The sequence below is a fragment of the Bufo bufo genome, chromosome 8 (assembly GCF_905171765.1).
Source record: "Bufo bufo chromosome 8, aBufBuf1.1, whole genome shotgun sequence".
Taxonomy (NCBI): domain Eukaryota; kingdom Metazoa; phylum Chordata; class Amphibia; order Anura; family Bufonidae; genus Bufo; species Bufo bufo.
In genome coordinates this window covers 131,807,616-131,823,587 of record NC_053396.1, presented here as the reverse complement: position 1 = coordinate 131,823,587, position 15,972 = coordinate 131,807,616, and the positions used below count along the sequence as shown (strand labels likewise).

Genomic DNA, 15,972 nt, shown 5'->3' with positions numbered 1-15,972 from the left:
GAAACGCGTTGGGTCGTAGTTACTAGGATGTAAATGGGGCTCATGTGTCAATATTATAACTTGTTTCCATCACATCGGATATGGCGTGACATATGTGTGTATGTGGATGGGGAGACATCTCGTGTACAGATATCGCTCACACCAAAGGAGCTCACAATCTAATTCTCCCATATGCATGTTCTAGACAGTGGTCCTGTCCTGTAGTTCCTTGGACGTAAGTGACGACATGTAACTTTTTTTTATTTTGGAGGGTGGGGGTTGTAGTATGACTTTTTGCTACGTCTGTACGTCGCCCCCCCATGCCCATCTCACAGGGCGCTTTACCTTGGCAGGATGGTTTTTAGCTGAGCACACCTGTCTCCCTGTGAAATCCACCACCTGCTCTTTGCCGGGTCCCACCTCTCGCCTTCCTCCCCTTGTCATTCACCTCCTGGCCAGTCTTTCCAGGGAAGGGAGGAGTGGAGTTTGGCAGGGAGGGCTCCTACGTGGCTGGAGACCTGGGGTGGGAGCATGAGATTCCTGTCTCCAGGAAACCGCAGTACCACATTCTCCCTCCACAGGACTCTCTCCTCCCCCTGCCATACAAATGTCCAGGGATACAGGAGCCCGAATCACCAGGAGACTCCATGGACGCCCCCAAAACATGTCTGCACAAAATGGACTTTTTATTTGTTTATTAGGACTTTTCCTAGAAACAGAATGTACATTTTTATCATTGAGTTGTTTTGCTAAATATTGTTTTTCTTGTAAATATTTGTTTACGATGATCCAGGGCTGAATTGATCATTATATTCCTATATATATATATATATATATATATATATATATATATATATTTTATATTCTGTATTCTTTTGTGTAGTTTTTATTTTTTGCTGTGGAGAAAGGAGGCATGTGCGGTTCCCCGGCAAGAGCAGAAAGCTCCTCATCCCTCTCTCATTTGTCCTGAAGCAGCGCTGCATAGCCGATGACCATCTGTCTGCCGCGTCCTTTATGTGCCACTTGGCCCATTATTCATTCTGATGATGGAGACCATTGCCATTCTTCACTAACCAATACAATTCCTACCTTTTGGCTGCACAGATTTCCATGATCTCATCCTAGAGAGGTACAACCAGGGGTACTTAACGTTTTTCAGGATTATCTATGAAATAAAATAGTTAAAGGGATTCTCTGGAAGTTTAAGAAATTTAGCGAAGAAAAAAAAAAAAGAAACACTAAAGGGGCTCATGTGTGACTGTGCGGTCCGGGAAACGCGGCCCCTGTGTGTCGGCCGCGTCTCCTGGACCATCGGCTGCTCCTCTGACACAAACTCAGCAGTGAGTTCCTATGTATTGTACTGTGTTCACATCATCATCCTAGGTGGCACACAGGGGCGGCTAAAAATGTCTGTGTGGATTTCAAAGTCCATGTGTGTTTTTTTTTTTTAGAGATTTCGTTGCGGATTTGATGCGATTATTGCCACAAACCTCACCCTTCCATTCTGCAATGAAAAACATCTTAGTTCAGATCCACAGACGTTGCATCAAAATTGACATGTCTCATATGCAGATCTTGCCGATTTTCTGCAAAGTTAATCCCATTAGTTTCAAAGGGGGAAATCCCCTGTGAAAATCTGCAGCATAAGGCCTAGTTCACACAAACGTTTTTTTTGCGAGTGTACGGGCCGTTTTTTTGTGTTCCTGTATACGGAACAATTCATTTCAATGGTTCCGCAAAAAAAAACTGAATGTACTCCGTATGCATTCCGTTTCCGTATTTCAGTTTTTCCTTTCCGTTGAAAAATAGAACATCTCTTATTATTGCCCGCAAATCACGTTCCGTGGCTCCATTCAAGTTAATGGGTCCGCCAAAAAAAAGGAACACATACGGAAATGCATCCATGTCTTCCGTATCCGTTCTGTTTTTTGCAGAACCATCTATTGAAAATGTTATGCCCAGCCCAATTTTTTCTATGTAATTACTGTATACTGTATATGCCATACGGAAAAACGGAACAGAAGCAAACAACGGATCTGTGAAAAACGGACCGCAAAAAACTATAAAAGCCATACGTTCGTGTGAACTAGGCCTAAGGCTACATGCACACGACCTTATGTGTTTTGCGGTCCGCAGATTCATTGTAATAATGCCTAAAACGGACAAGAATAGGACACGTATTTTTTTTGCGGGGCTACGGAACGGACATACTGATGTGGATAGCACACGGTGTGCTGTCCTCCTTTTTTGCGGACCCATTGAAATGAATGGGTCCGCATCCTATCTGCAAAAATTATGGAACGGACACTGAAACAAACAACGTTCGTGTGCATGAGGCCTAAAATTGACATTCGGGTCGTTTTTTTTTTTCTGCAGTGTGTGGATGAGACCTCCTAAAATCCCATACACTTTGCTGCTGTGTTTGCTGCACATTTTCTGTCTGTGATTCTGCAGTGGAAATTCCGCAGTGTCTCTGACGTGTGTGGGAAAAACCCTTTGGGTATGGCCACAGGTAGTGAGAGCCATAGATACGGAAAATCCACAGCGTATCTGGCCGAAATCTGCTGCAAAATCCACACCAAATCATATGGATTTCGGTGTGGAAACGCTGTTGATTTGCCCACTCTATTGGAAAGGGTTAAATCAGTGGCAGATATCCGCAACGTAAATTGACATGCAGCGGATTTAAAATTCCCACGGAGCGTGAAGTTATGTCCCGATTTCACTGCGGGCACATTTTTGAAATCTCATCCATTTATTGCTACTGTAAAGGCTGCAGATTCTCCACCGCAGATATCTGCAACGTGAACTGACAAGGTGCAGATCTGAAATCCACAGCGACATGCCAAGTTATCTGCCAATGCCCTCCTAGAGATTTATTAAATATAAATGAAATTGTATTGTGTCCCTATCTATCTATCTATCTATCTATCTATCTATCTATCTATCTATCTAACTCATATTTATCCATCCATCTATCTGTCATCCATCTATGTCATATCCATCTATCTGTCTATCTATCTGTCATCTATCTATCTGTCATCTATCTATCTATCTATCTATCTCATATTTATCCATCTATCTATCTGCCATCTATCTATGTCATATCCATCTATCTATCTATCTGTCATCTATCTATCTATCTCATAGCCATCTATCTGCTATCTATCTATCTATCTATCTATCTATCTATCTATCTCATAGCCATCTATCCAGTGGCGTAGCTTGGGTTGCCAGCACCCGGGGCAAGCCATTTATTGCGCCCCCCCTCCCAACCTGTGGACACGCCCCTTTTACAGATAATATAGCAGTCCTATATAACACCACAGATAACATGGTGGTAACTCTCTAAGTACAGATGATGTAGTAGATGGGTATAAGGCCCCACACAGTGTGACCTGAAGTCTGGGGCCAGGATGCGGCAGGGTTGGCCAAATTCTCAATCCACTTCCCAACCCTACCGTGAAACAAATATGTGTTTGGACATTACAGACATCACTACAAAATATACAGTATAATACAGCAGCACTTACCTCATCCATTCAGTGACATCTCCTGTGATGTAGACTTTCCTCAGCGTCTTCATTCGGAGATAAGACCGCCATGACACCTTCTTTCAGCCGCGTCTCATCTCTGCAGAGTTTTATTATTATTAGTTATTATTATATATAATGGCCCCCTCTGTATAATATATAATGGCCCCCTCTGTATTATTATTATATATAATGTCCCCTCTGTATTATTAGTATATATAATGTCCCCTCTGTATTATTAGTATATATAATGCCCCCTCTGTATTATTATATATAATGACCCCTCTGTATTATTAGTATATATAATGTCCCCCTCTGTAATATTAGGATATATAATGGACCCTCTGTATAATTACTATATATAATGTCCCCCTCTGTATTATTAGTATATATAATGTCCCCCTCTGTAATATTAGTATATATAATGTCCCCTCTGTATTATTAGTATATATAATGCCCCCTCTGTATTATTATATATAATGACCCCTCTGTATTATTAGTATATATAATGTCCCCTCTGTATTATTAGTATATATAATGTCCCCTCTGTATTATTAGTATATATAATGTCCCCCTCTGTAATATTAGGATATATAATGGACCCTCTGTATAATTACTATATATAATGTCCCCCTCTGTATTATTAGTATATATAATGTCCCCCTCTGTAATATTAGTATATATAATGTCCCCTCTGTATTATTAGTATATATAATGCCCCCTCTGTATTATTATATATAATGACCCCTCTGTATTATTAGTATATATAATGTCCCCCTCTGTAATATTAGGATATATAATGGACCCTCTGTATAATTACTATATATAATGTCCCCCTCTGTATTATTAGGATATATAATGTCCTCCTCTGTATTATTAGTATATATAATGTCCCCTCTGTATTATTAGTATATATAATGGCCCCTCTGTATTATTATTATATATAATGACCCCTCTGTATTATTAGTATATATAATGTCCCCTCTGTATTATTAGTATATATAATGTCCCCTCTGTATTATTAGTATATATAATGCCCCCTCTGTATTATTATATATAATGACCCCTCTGTATTATTAGTATATATAATGTCCCCCTCTGTAATATTAGGATATATAATGGACCCTCTGTATAATTACTATATATAATGTCCCCCTCTGTATTATTAGGATATATAATGTCCTCCTCTGTATTATTAGTATATATAATGTCCCCCTCTGTATTATTAGTATATATAATGGCCCCCTCTGTATTATTAGTATATATAATGGCCCCTCTGTATTATTATTATATATAATGACCCCTCTGTATTATTAGTATATATAATGTCCTCCTCTGTATTATTAGTATATATAATGTCCCCCTCTGTATTATTAGTATATATAATGTCCCCTCTGTATTATTAGTATATATAATGCCCCCTCTGTATTATTAGTATATATAATGTCCCCTCTGTATTATTAGTATATATAATGACCCCTCTGTATTATTAGGATATATAATGTCCCCTCTGTATTATTAGTATATATAATGTCCCCTCTGTATTATTAGTATATATAATGACCCCTCTGTATTATTAGTATATATAATGTCCCCTCTGTATTATTAGTATATATAATGTCCCCTCTGTATTATTAGTATATATAATGCCCCCTCTGTATTATTATTATTATATATAATGGCCCCTCTGTATTATTATATATATAATGTCCTCTCTGTATTATTAGTATATATAATGGCCATTATATATCCTAATAATACAGGGGGGGTCATTATATATAATAATTATACAAGGGGGCCATAATATATTCTACAGGGGGCCATTATATATTATAGTTATACAGAGGGGCCATAATAAATGATAATTATACAAAGGTCTCTTCCTCCTCCATGGAGGTGAAGTCTGGGCAGAGATCAGACAGTCTCCTGAAGTGAGTCTCCCTCACTGCTGAGTATTTGGGGCACCGCAGCAGGAAATGAGCCTCATCCTCCACAGTCACCTGGTCGCACTGCTGGCACAGTCTGCTCTCCCTGGGCATGTACCTCTGTTGGTGACGCCCGGATTCAATGAGCAGGCTGTGGGCGCTCAGTCTGTACCGGCTCAGGATCTGTCGGTCTTTTGGATTGGGGAGTTTCTCCAGATATGGGGCCAGTTTGTACTCCCTCTGCAGGCTCTGGTATACTGTCAGCTTCTGGGATGTTCTTATGTTGTTCCACCAGACGCTAATATACTCCTCTTTGTACTTGTGTATCGTCCTCTGGATTTCGTCCTTTGTCAGGCTATATTGGTTGGTGGCTTGGGCAGGCTGGGTTTGGGTGACATGTTGCAGGGTGCTTTGTTTTTCTGGGGCTTCTTGGTGTAGCAAGGCTTTGTGATGGTAGGATCTGGGACTGCTGCTATGAAGATGGGCTCTGAATGATAGCGGCCTCTTCTGGACAGCAAAGTAGAGTGGGAATCTGCCCAGTTCTGCTCGACAGGCGCTGTTTGAGGTGCTCCTGTGGACCTGGAGAAAGTGTTTGCAGAGTTCTAGGTGGAATAGTTCTGTTGGCCCAGAGTCCCACTTTGCCCGGTCTTTGCCCTATCTGTCATCTATCTATCTATCTATCTATCTATCTATCTATCTATCTATCTATCTATCTATCTCATATCTATCTGTCATCTATCTATCTCATATCTATCTGTCATCTATCTATCTATCTATCTATCTATCTATCTCATATCTATCTGTCATCTATCTATCTATCTATCTATCTATCTATCTATCTATCTCATATCTATCTGTCATCTATCTATCTCATATCTATCTGTCATCTATCTATCTATCTATCTATCTATCTATCTATCTATCTATCTATCTATCTATCTATCTATCTATCTGTCATCTATCTATCTCATATCTATCTGTCATCTATCTATCTATCTATCTATCTATCTATCTATCTATCTATCTATCTATCTATCTATCTATCTATCAGTCTGGGATTTCCATAGGCTGTAAGTACTGATAAAGTAGTCTCTTGCTGTGACATAAATCCAGCAAACCACATCCATATTGGACAGTACTGGATGCATCTCCAGGCTTTATGGAGCTTCGATCCCTACTGGCCATCTCTCAGGGACGACAACTGCGCTTATCTAACGGTGTAAGTATATTAAAGTTTGTCAGCATGAATAGATGTATATCCACAGATCGGAACAACCACTGGATTGTAGCGGTGCAGTCACAGTTCTGTAATAGAGCTGCAGATTCATCCTGTGAATGGTCCATTTGTGACAGAGATACCAAGGAATGTGAGGTCACCAGGTCAGAGGATTAAAGCCTATCAAAGTGAAAGAATCTGTAAATTTGACCCCCACTGGCCAAGGCCTCTGTGAGATTCTTTACGTTCTCCTGCAGATGCAGAATGGAGACATCTTGGAGTAGAGCACATACTGTACATTACTTAGATGGGGTTCCTATGGAAACACATAAGTAACCAGATTGCTTTATTGTTATTGCAGTTTAGTTGTACCCTTTATTGTATAGTGTTGTATGCACAATGCATTCCAAAATTCTTTAGACCCTTTCACGTTTTATGTTGCGTCCTTGTGCAAAAAGGAAAAAAAAAAACTAAAGAAAAGTTTCCCCCATTATTCTGCACTCAATACCTCATAATTAAAAAGTGAAAAGAGAATTTTAGAAATGTTTGCAGATTTATTAAAAAGGAAAATAAAAATCTTGCATTCACATAATTAGGGCTCATGCACACGAGCGTATTTTCTTTCCGCGTCCGCTCATTTTTTTTTTTGTGGACCGTATACGGAACTATTCATTTCAATGGGTTCGCAAAAAAAACGGAAGTTACCGTGTGCATTCCGTTTCCGTATGTCCGTATAAAAATAGAACATGTCCTATTATTGTCCGCATTATGGACAAGGATAGTACTGTTCTATTAGGGGCCACCTGTTCCGCTCTGCAAAATACGCAATGCACGCGGACGTGATCAGAATTTTTTGCGGATCCGTTTTTTGCAGACTGCAAAAGTGCAGAATGATGGGGGGAAAAGCTTGAATATTTTATTTTAGCACAAGGCTGCTCCAAACAGTAACAAAATGTGAACAAAAGTCAAAGTGGCTGAAGACTTTCCGAATGCTTTGTAATTTCCAGTTTGCTTGACGGGAGAAAGCGTGACGATGATATTTATTTCTCTGGCGTTAGCCGTGGTTTAGGGCATACTGCTAGATTGCTTTGCTCACATGTGTATTGATTTGAGCTAAGATGGATTACTCTTTGGGACAAGGTTACGCTCCAGTGAGTCAGTCCTTGTAATGGGGCCATTGTTTGTACAACATGTTTTGTATTGCGTTATTCTAATATTCAGTCTATCCAATAAGGAGTGGTCTGTTAGTTAGTTTTTTTTTTTATTATTGAAGAGCTATAAGAGTTACTTACTTCAATATTATAGAACATTACATTTGTTTGTTTCATGATCAATCTGTACCACATTCTGCAATCCTTGATTATTCCTTTTATATGGGACAGAATTGCTCCTAGTTTTTTTTTCTTCAGTTTTTTGCTTGTCAATGACCTATCCTAAGGATAGGCCATTCATATCAAATTGGTTGGGGTCCGACATGTGGCCCCCCGCGATTAACTGTTTTCGGCAGCCATTGGCTCCAGAAACAACACAGTGGATGGGGCTTAAAGCTCAAAGCTCTGTCCACTGTGTTGCGGCTGTGCCGGGTTACTGCCGCTGATACTGAATCGATAAGGCCCCAGGGTGTGACCTCCGGGACCCCCGTCAATCATAAAATGATGTGTGATATTACATCTCTTTATGAAATGAGACAGGGAACTGCATAGACTACAATTTGATATAATAATATTATCTGAATTTATTAGATTTGTGAGCAGCAGTTAGAAGCTATGGTGAAAATGTCATTGCCATCAGTAAAGGCTCGGTATCTAGGCTGTGGTGGCTGTCCTAATCTCCCCAGCCCTGCGGGATCAATGGCGACAATTTATTTACCTAATATATAATTTATTTCATGTTATTTATACAGTTTTTATGGTGAGGCTTTATTTTTTTAAGTTTTGCTTTGACTTTGTGTGTTTATACTGCAGCAGAGTCTATGTTTAACGAACTTTCTTGTCTTGGTGCGAATAAATAGGGTAAAGTTTAAAGTGGCAGAGCAGGTACATGACCAGTCCCCAAGCTGCACTGTGGTGTCACATTATAGCGCATTATAGTTTGTTTTGGTCACTTCTGCAGTATTTTGGGATATTTTAGAGGCTGGAGTCCCGGAGATGTTGGTGTGTTAGTGATTAGAGGGTAAGCACACGCAGATTCCTACATGCTGACGGATTTCCTGCAAAGTAGGATTTTTCTTGCTGATCTTTCCTTGTCTGTCCCTGGCCACTGAGTGCAGAATTTCCGTTTCTGTGGCCCCACTCCTAAGGGCTGCCAGGCTTCCTGGTTACAGAAAAACTAACCCTTTCATTGCTGCTATGAAACAAATAGTAGCTTTGTGATCTCTCGTAATAGGATAGTGCATTTGTGGCCCTTTCAACTGTCCGTCTGGTTAAACCTCGACACAGGAGTGCTGACACAGATTCCGTTGTTTCTGATGGAGAAAAATAGCGTTGGGGCCTGATCCGGCACAGCGTTGGGGCTCAGTTATAAGCAGAAGATGCAGCAATGATGTGAACAGAGCCTATGTATGTTATTGTCCACAGTCTTCGAACCCTACGTTTGGCTTATACGCAAAGAAGACCTCCCGGCACATGTGCCATCTGTATCCGTAGATCTGCATGTAACTACTAGTGCATAAAAAAAGCATCTTTCTTCCCTCTTCAATTTTTTGGTTTGACTTTCTTTTGAATCAGGGTACAGCTGCATGTAATGGAGTTTCCGCACCAGAATTTCCACCTTTCTGCAGCAGATTTGCTTGAATTTAACCCCATCCTTTACATAGGTTAAAATCTGAAGTAGATATTTTCATGCTACGGATTTAAAATTGCAGATTTCAATTCTTTTTTAGCGAGTGGATTAGAGCGTTTAAAAAGGTTGGTAAATTTATATTACTAGCTGCACAGATGCTGGATAATTTGTGTTTACACGCAAGTCCCCTGGTCTGCTTGCTGGTGCAGCTCTGGGAACATCAATGCTAATGGAAGGTCCCATTCATCAGTGGCCTTCATTTACTTAGACTGGGTACCGACAGGGACATGAGAGCATGCGCAGTCAATCCCCCATTGTGAGTGAATGGTGGCCGCTGGTAGACGGAATCTTCCATCAGCGGCTATGTTCCCAGCGCAGTGCCGGCACGCAGGTCAGGGGACCTGGGTGTAACCATGAATTATTCACATTCTGATAGTTGAATAATGCTTAGGGTACGATCACATGGCATGGTCATGGCGTGGCTGTGCTGTGTTTGAGTACTGCGCTTTTCTCAGTGGGCGTCTCCTTCTCCCTGGCTGTGATGCAGTCCAATCGAGTGAGAACAGGCTATGTAAGCGAGTACATCAAGTACCATGCTCGCTTACATAGCCTCTTCTTGCGTGATTTACCAAATCTCACGAGAACAGCTCTCCTTCTCCATGGCTGGGAAGCGGTCCACTGCGACTGAGCCGCGCCAAAGCCAGGAAGAAGGAGACGCCCACTGAGAAAAGCTGATGTCTCCTCCTCCCTGTACCGACTCTATTAAAGGGGTTATCCAACCCCTATAATGCCCTTCAAAATGCCTGGGCCCCTCATACATGCAACGAGCCTACTTGGCGTCACCCACGATGCTAGGAAGGCTCGTCCCCTCCTGTGGCTGGATGTTTTGATCCGTGTGATGGGGAGATGCAGTGACGGCCGTGCGGGCATCAGGAGCGACGTGGGTGCCGGGGAGCGGGGTAATTACAACCTGTATGAGGGGCCCGGGCATTAGAAGGGGCATTATAACCCCTTTTAATTAGCATATCAGGCACCAAAACCAAACGGGGGGCACCTCCTAAACATGGACTGCAGTGTGAGGTATTGCTTTTATAAAGTAAAAACTGGTTTGAGCTCCTCTTTAAGTGAAAGTTTTTATGGCTCAATATAATAGTAACTCACATTGTAATTACTATTATTATAATGCAGGAGGATTCTTTCCTGCTCGCTAATTAATAATTCATGCAAAAATCGTACTTGTAACCACCACTGCCATTCAGGTAGCTGCCTATCGGTGTATGTGGTAATGCTCATTCTTAATGCTTCTATGTAGATTTGTATGTTAGGGGTCATGGGCTGTTTATCAACACACGTTGGTGACAACCCAGTGTACCTCAGATCAATTTACTGGTATTACACTGTGCAAGAATCACCATTTGGCCAGTTCTGAGGTGTATGCTCTTTACAGGGCAGCTCCTCTGCATGACAGCAGCAGAAGGGGTGTAAAGGGAAGACATGAACAGGACTTCATAGAAACTCCCTGCTCTGGCGTAGTGTCTTGCCATTTTGGCTTCCTTCCTTGCCTTGGTGGCTGGCGTAGTTTCTTGCCACTTTGGTTTCCTTCCTTGCCTTGGTGGCTGGCGTAGTGTCTTGCCACTTTGGTTTCCTTCCTTGCCTTGGTGGCTGGCGTAGTGTCTTGCCACTTTGGTTTCCTTCCTTGCCTTGGTGGCTGGCGTAGTGTCTTGCCATTTTGGCTTCCTTCCTTGCCTTGGTGGCTGGCGTAGTGTCTTGCCACTTTGGCTTCCTTCCTTGCCTTGGTGGCTGGCGTAGTGTCTTGCCACTTTGGTTTCCTTCCTTGCCTTGGTGGCTGGCGTAGTGTCTTGCCACTTTGGTTTCCTTTCTTGCCTTGGTGGCTGGCGTAGTGTCTTGCCACTTTGGTTTCCTTCCTTGCCTTGGTGGCTGGCGTAGTGTCTTGCCACTTTGGCTTCCTTCCTTGCCTTGGTGGCTGGCGTAGTGTCTTGCCACTTTGGTTTCCTTCCTTGCCTTGGTGGCTGGCGTAGTGTCTTGCCATTTTGGTTTCCTTCCTTGCCTTGGTGGCTGGCGTAGTGTCTTGCCATTTTGGTTTCCTTTCTTGCCTTGGTGGCTGGCGTAGTGTCTTGCCATTTTGGTTTCCTTTCTTTGGCATCTGGGTTACCAATGTAGAAAGCCTTTCCATATAACATTCTTAATCTTAGATACCATTGATTAAACAGTCGTATTGTTACAGCACAGAAAGGAAACAAATATTAACACGTCTACCTGGAATGAAGACAAACTTTATGTTAACATATAATACAGGGATTTCTTTAGTTGCTGTGGAGAAAAAAGCTGAACAGTCCGACATGAATGCATTCAACTTATCTGCCGGTCAATAAAAGGGAGGAGGGGGGCATTGTGGGAGAAAATTCTTGCCGAATACAATGACATCAGACGTGAGGAGCAGACAGAGGAAATGGAACCTCTCCCAATTCTCAGCTTACCAGGGCAAAGTACACAGTGTTTCATAGGTGCCATGGGGCGGGAAGGAGACTTTTGTTGTATCTGTATATAAACTAGCCGTTATTAATTGTTTTATTTCGATTGGTTTGCACATTCTGCGGAGACTAATGACTTGCAGAGTGTTGGCTGGAGAGCAGTTCTTCATTGAATTCTGTAGCCTCACATGATTCTCATCAGTGCGGAGGCAGCGGCTCCAAGCCTGTTACATCAGCATCACTTTCTGCAGGGAGGGGGGCATTTTTGTGGGGGATGGAGTTGTAAGGTTTTTGTATTTGTATGTGTTTTACTAGTATGGTTGTAGCTTCCTGTGCAAATTCACTTACCTTACACCGCCTCCTTTTCATGACCACTGGTTTCTCAACACCCATCTGCATTTAATCAGTATAAAATCAGTTTGGAAACAGTTACTGATTGACTCTGGTTACACAGTTATGGTTCACTGTAAAAGCAACAGCAAAAAAATGAGTGGAATCTCCAAATCAGCATTTGCGCCAGACATAAGTCCTCGTGTACATCAGAGCGGAGGCAGACAAGGTCTATGCACACTTTGGGGCATGTGCTCCCTGTGTGCTGCCCTATGGTGCCTTTGTATGGTGCTGTATTCCTGAGTTATAGCTCCATATTACATATCCTGTTGCAACATCACAATGGTAGCCATTCTATGGTTTGTTTGAAAGGGGCAAAAAACCTTGCATAAATCAACAGTGCACGCCAATATAAGAAACTTTCTCCACTTATGAACCATTTCAGAGATGAAGACTGATTTAAAAAGAATGAAACAATGGGCAGAAACTGCTGGACCTAGTAAGTGTTTTACTGTCTCACCCCAGTGCTGGATTCACAGCAACACTACCCAGTACTTCTGTATAGTGTGCTCCATGCTGCTGCTGCTTGTACTTCAGGATCTCCTCTGTGTGTTGTGTATCATAGCAGCTAGTCTTTGAAAACTGACAGAGAGAGAGTCTGCAGAGGGGAAACTGCTGATAAATGCAGGATACAAGTCATACAATGGCCAGAAATGCTGTTATTCCTCATGTATACACATGAACGCTTATTCTGAAAAGTAATCTGAAATGACAGATACACTTTAAAGGAGTTTGTGCCATAAAGAACATTTATGACCTGTTCACTGGATGTGATTAAATGTATGATGACAGGTGGTCAGAGAATAGTTCCCTGTGTGAATGGTGCGGTAGTGTGTATGCTTGTCTGTCACTTCTGAGTGCTGTACTTGGCAGTCCCATAGACAGTAAATGGATCGGAGGTCACACACGTGCACTACATCCATTCACACAGGATACTTAGGGACCCCCATTTTGTGACTACAAATGACCATTTATTTATCACCTATCCTGCACATAGATGATAAATGCTGTTTGTGGGGGCAGACCCCTTTAACACTCTTTTACCTGTGCATTGAATGTTGAGGTAATGATTGCCACCCCCCCTGATCCTTTTTACTTGACCTGTAACTCTATGAATGGGGACATTTGTGTTTTCCTCATGCAGTCATTTATATGGGTTTCATTATAACGGCACCAGACAAATATCCCAGCATCATCTCCTTGTACAATGCAGATGATTCCTCTCTTTTCGTTGGTGTTTCAGTATGTGAATCCCATGTCATTCAGCTGATTTCTTACAGTTACGTAACCCTAACATTGACTCCCATTTGTTTTTCATTAGTTCTGCTGTGCATTTTCTATCTTTATGGTATGTTGCACTGCGTTTGCTGTCCTGACACTAAGATGTTTCTCTTGGTCTATTTTGTATGTTTTTCTCTTAAAGCTTGCCCATTTTGTTTATATTGCACCACATTTTGAACACAGATGACTGGGAACAACCAACACCTATTACCACACTCCATGGTGGATTTCCGTCTTTAAAGGGGTGGCACAGTGTCCGATATTGATGACCTATCACTTTGGTGTTGCTTGTAGGAAGTTGTGGGAACCTGATTGGTTGATGTAGAGTGCACTGACCTATTGCTGATTGAACTGTCTTGTTGGGGCCATGTTGCCTTTCAGCTAACCAAGTCCTCCCCTTAGCCAAGCTCATTAAAGCCGGCCTTACACGTGAGATTACGATCAGGCAAAATGTGGCCGATCGATTATGCTTCAGAAAGTTCATATGAACAGTTCACGCATGAACATGCCAATCCAAACTGCAAGATGTAAAACACATTTGACAAATATTTGGTCTACCATGCCATACGCTTGATTTTCGAAGCAATGTAATTATTATAGAACAGACATCACCATTTATTACAATGTACATTTCTGAGTAGAATTCCCCCCCAGCACCTTTGTCGATCATCTGACTGAACGTTGTGGTTCCTTCCCTGTTTACCTCCAGGCACATTGACTCATCCATATGTTTGGCATCAAGGGCCATGGACTCTTCATTTGGATGATCTGTGGTGGTCCCCATGGGTTGAACCCCCAAAGATCAAGCATTAATGGCGTTTCCTAAGGAAAGCCCCTTTATATGGGTTAACCAGGGGCACAAAAAGTGACCATTGTAACATAACAGTAAAGCACTTACTGATTTTCCATTACGGGCTGAAAAAAGAAAACTGCAGCTAAGCAAAAAACGCATCTGCCCTACATTCCATCCCATAGGCCTTCAGCTAACTTCTAAAGATGGTGTTTTTACCACAAAAAAAATGTCAAAAACTGCATGTGCAAAACAACCAAACACCATTAAGGCTTCGTTCACACTTCAATGAATCACAGACGTGTTCTGTCCATGTTCTGCCACTAAAATGCAAAATTACAGAAAAACACCAGCAAAAACCTATGTGCAGACCCACCTTCAGGGCAAAGGTCCTATATTTTGCTCCTCCAGACAATCTCTTTATCTAGTTACCAGATGATGGCCTATATCACATGAAACTGAAGGGCCCACAGGCTGAGAATCCGCCAGATAATCGCTAACAAGTATTCATAGCGATTATCTAGTGTAAAGGAGGTAATTGGATAGTTTGTGTAGGCACCTAAATAGTTGTTTGCACTGTGCTGTCGGCAAACAATGAATCTGTATGGGGACGAGCGATGGCATTAGTGATTGCTCCTCCACTGACGATTAGGGTCCATTCACACGTCCGTAGTGTATTGCGGATCCGCAATACACCCGGCCGGCAACCCCTATAGAATAGGACATGTTCTATTTTTTTGCGGAGCCGTGGCCCGGAAGTTTGGGGCCGAAGCCCGGATGTTCGAGGCTGCGCTCCTGAAATGCGGATGTGGAGAGCCCATAGTGTGCTCTCCGCATCTCTTCCGGCCCCATAGAGAATGAATGGGTCTGCACCGGTTCCCGATATTGCGGAACGGATGCGGACCCATTTGCGGACGTGTGAATGGACCCTTAGGCAATTGTCAGGAAGAACACTTCCTTCCCCGCAATTGCCTGCTGAATTGTCCTGTCTTAAGGGACCTTAAATGGTAGGATTGGTCCAGTTTTATTACCTTTGTCAAAATTTATTACAGAACTGGTGTTTGATTTGTTGGAAGAGGAATATTCCTCTGTGTGTACACATTCTAAAATTGGATATATTACAAAACACTATATAGCAAGACACTAAATGCTCCTTTGTAATCGATCTCAGAAAGCCCTCTTTTTTTGGTCTTCTTGACTAGTTTAATAGCTGGTCAGCAGATAGTAGAGCTTATAATAGCTGCATTCTTTCCCTACCACGTCTTGAATTGATCTCTCCATCACTTTTCTGGCAGCTGGTCCCTTGTGCTCTGCCCTGGGCAGCAGGTGGGTTAACTGACATCTCCTCGGAGTACAAAGGTAGCCATACCTTTTTGTCTTTCTGCTGAATAGCCTTACCTCTAGGAGGTTTGTTGTGGCCTTGGAAAATCAGAAGTATCAGTTGTCCTTTGATCCGTGTCCCCTTGTTAAGTGTGTGCAGAGCATTGAAATGACTCAGATTTCCGCCCAGTTCTGGCCTTTGTTCTGCATTCCGCGGTTTTATATTATTCTCCGTCCCTCTGGAATCTGCAGCAAACAGATTTTA

General features: G+C 42.0%; 1 protein-coding gene across 1 annotated transcript in view; it reads left to right on the top strand.

The window, feature by feature from the left end:
* The window catches only part of AMOT (angiomotin), a 74,400-nt gene that overhangs the window by 503 nt on the left and 57,925 nt on the right, over positions 1 to 15,972 (top strand). The gene's annotated exons all lie outside the window — the stretch shown is intronic.